A 4,129-nucleotide genomic window follows, 5' to 3' on the forward strand; every position below is an offset into this window, starting at 1 on the left:
CATACGACTGAGATCATTTTCTCTAACCATAACTGCATCATGCATGAGCTTCATCCGACTATTTTCTCGCATTTACACTGAGTGTTTTACTAGCTCCTTTTTATACATGAGCAAGCATAAATCACAATGATAAACACAAAATTCCACTAAATTTCAATTTCTGTGCATTAGTTATGGATGTCAGGCTATGGGTTTGAGACATTATAGTGAGTGGTGTGCAATGAGGCCATCATTCTGATGTGGTTTTGCCTTACTAAGGTGGGAAAAGTATTTGGGTATAGTTATTTATTTATTTATTTATATATTTTGCTTTGTCGCTGTCTCCCGCATTTGCGAGGCAGCGCAAGGAAACAGACGAAAGAAATGGCCCAACCCACCCCCATACACATGTATATACATACATGTCCACACATGCAAATATACATACCTATACATCTCAATGTACACATATATATATACACACACAGACATATACATATATACACATGTACATAATTCATACTGTCTACCTTTATTTATTCCCATCGCCACACATGGAATAACATCCCCCTCCCCCTCATGTATGCGAGGTAGTGCTAGGAAAAGACAACAAAGACCCCATTTGTTCACACTCAGTCTCTAGCTGTCATGTAATAATGCCCGAAACCACAGCTCCCTTTCCACATCTAGGCCCCACAGAACTTTCCATGGTTTACCCCAGACACTTCACATGCCCTGATTCAATCCACTGACAGTACGTCGACCCCAGTATACCACATCGATCCAATTCACTCTATTCCTTGCCCGCCTTTCACCCTCCTGCATGTTCAAGCCGCGATCACTCAAAATCTTTTTCACTCCATCTTTCCACCTCCAATTTGGTCTCCCACTTCTCCTCATTCCCTCCACCTCCGACACATATATCCTCTTGGTTAATCTTTCCTCACTCATTCTCTCCATGTGCCCAAACCATTTCAAAACACCCTCTTCTGCTCTCTCAACCACGCTCTTTTTATTTCCACACATCTCTCTTACCCTTACATTACTTACTCGATCAAACTACCTCACACCACATATTGTCCTCAAACATCTCATTTCCAGCACATCCACCCTCCTGCGCACAACTCTATCCATAGCCCACGCCTCGCAACCATACAACATTGTTGGAACCACTATTCCTTCAAACATACCCATTTTTGCTTTCCGAGATAATGTTCTTGACTTCCAAACATTCTTCAAGGCTCCCAGGATTTTCGCCCCCTCCCCCACCCTATGATTCACTTCCGCTTCCATGGTTTCATCCGCTGCCAGATCCACTCCTAGATATCTAAAACACTTTACTTCCTCCAGTTTTTCTCCATTCAAACTTACCTTCCAATTGACTTGACCCTTAACCCTACTGTACCTAATAACCTTGCTCTTATTCACATTTACTCTTAACTTTCTTCTTTCACACACTTTACTAAACTCAGTCACCAGCTTCTGCAGTTTCTCACATGAATCAGCCACCAGCGCTGTATCATCAGCGAACAACAACTGACTCACTTCCCAAGCTCTCTCATCCACAACAGACTGCATACTTGCACCTCTTTCCAAAACTCTTGCATTCACCTCCATAACAACCCCATCCATAAACATAGTTATGTGAATACATAACTGAACTGTTTCACACAGCAGTAATCTCTACTCACATATCTATCCTACCACCAACAAACATAACATTGAAAAAACACATACACACTGAAATAACCCTACGAGCATTAAATATCTGCCTTCCCAACTCAATTTTAAACTCCAACCTACCAGACATGCACCCAACAGAAGCATCACTTCCCAGACAAACACATGTCACCTCTCCTATCTACGTGATAAACACCACCCATCCGTATGCCAATACAAACCATTACAACATATTGGAAGACCCTTCGTGCCCACAGAGCAACTGCCACATTGCTCCAGTTCGTTCTGTTCAATGCACACCTCACTTCCTCCTGCATATTCAAGCCCAGAGTGCCCAAAATCTTCTCAATTACATCTTCCCATCTCCATTTCAGTCTTCCTCTTTTCTTTGTTCCCTCCATTTCTGACACATATATCCTCTTTCTCTTCCCTAATTTTCTCCATATGTCCCAAACATTACATCACACCCTCTTCAGCTATAGTCTTATTACCACTCCTCTTTCTTTATTCTATCATTTCTTACTTGATCAACCCTTCTTACAGGACATACTGTTCTCAAAAATTTCATTTCCAACACACATCCTCTTCTATACATTCTCATCTACGTCATATGCCTTGCATCTATATATCATTTGCCTTGCATCTATATAGCATCACTACAACTATACCTTTAAACATACCCTTCAAGTAAATCGGAATAATGTGGTATACTGGGATCGACGTGCTGTCAATGGACTGAACCAGGGCATGTGAAGTGTCTGAGGTAAATCATGGAAAGCCCTGTGAGGCCTGGATATGGACAGGGAGCTGTGGTTTCCGTGCATTACACGACAGCTAGTGACTATGAACGAATGTGGCCTTTTTTTTTTTTTCCTGGCACTACCTCACTGAAGCAGAGTAGCAATGCTATTTCCTGTGGGACAGGGTAGTGCCAGGAATGAATGAAAGCAAGCAAGTATATGTATATATGTATATGTCTGTGTATGTATATGTGTACATGGTGATATGTAAATGTATGTATATGTGCGTGTATGGGCATTTATGTGTATACATATATATATATATATATGCAGTGGAATTTATTAAAAAAGGGGGTGACTGTATTATTGACTGGTTGGTAAGGTTATTTAATGTATGTATGACTCATGGTGAGGTGCCTGAGGATTGGCGGAATGCGTGCATAGTGCCATTGTACAAAGGCAAAGGGGATAAGAGTGAGTGCTCAAATTTCAGAGGTATAAGTTTGTTGAGTATTCCTGGTAAATTATATGGGAGGGTATTGACTGAGAGGGTGAAGGCATGTACAGAGCATCAGATTGGGGAAGAGCAGTGTGGTTTCAGAAGTGGTAGAGGATGTGTGGATCAGGTGTTTGCTTTGAACAATGTATGTGAGAAATACTTAGAAAAGCAAATGGATTTGTATGTAGCATTTATGGATCTGGAGAAGGCATATGATAGAGTTGATAGAGATGCTCTGTGGAAGGTATTAAGAATATATGGTGTGGGAGGCAAGTTGTTAGAAGCAGTGAAAAGTTTTTATCGAGGATGTAAGGCATGTGTGCGGGTAGGAAGAGAGGAAGGTGATTGGTTCTCAGTGAATGTAGGTTTGCGGCAGGGGTGTGTGATGTCTCCATGGTTGTTTAATTTGTTTATGGATGGGGTTGTTAGGGAGGTGAATGCAAGAGTTTTGGAAAGAGGGGCAAGTATGAAGTCTGTTGTGGATGAGAGAGCTTGGGAAGTGAGTCAGTTGTTGTTCGCTGATGATACAGCGCTGGTGGCTAATTCATGTGAGAAACTGCAGAAGCTGGTGACTGAGTTTGGTAAAGTGTGTGAAAGAAGAAAGTTAAGAGTAAATGTGAATAAGAGCAAGGTTATTAGGTACAGTAGGGTTGAGGGTCAAGTCAATTGGGAGGTAAGTTTGAATGGAGAAAAACTGGAGGAAGTAAAGTGTTTTACATATCTGGGAGTAGATCTGGCAGCGGATGGAACCATGGAAGCGGAGGTGGATCATAGGGTGGGGGAGGGGGCGAAAATCCTAGGAGCCTTGAAGAATGTGTGGAAGTCGAGAACATTATCTCGGAAAGCAAAAATGGGTATGTTTGAAGGAATAGTGGTTCCAACAATGTTGTACGGTTGTGAGGCGTGGGCTTTGGATAGAGTTGTGCGCAGGAGGGTGGGTGTGCTGGAAATGAGATGTTTGAGGACAATGTGTGGTGTGAGGTGGTTTGATCGAGTAAGTAACGTAAGGGTAAGAGAGATGTGTGGAAATAAAAAGAGCGTGGTTGAGAGAGCAGAAGAGGGTGTTTTGAAATGGTTTGGGCACATGGAGAGAATGAGTGAGGAAAGATTGACCAAGAGGATATATGTGTCGGAGGTGGAGGGAACGAGGAGAAGTGGGAGACCAAATTGGAGGTGGAAAGATGGAGTGAAAAAGATTTTGTGTGATCGGGGCCTGAACAAGCAGGAGGGT

The sequence above is a fragment of the Panulirus ornatus genome, chromosome 15 (assembly GCF_036320965.1).
Source record: "Panulirus ornatus isolate Po-2019 chromosome 15, ASM3632096v1, whole genome shotgun sequence".
Taxonomy (NCBI): Eukaryota; Metazoa; Arthropoda; class Malacostraca; order Decapoda; family Palinuridae; genus Panulirus; species Panulirus ornatus.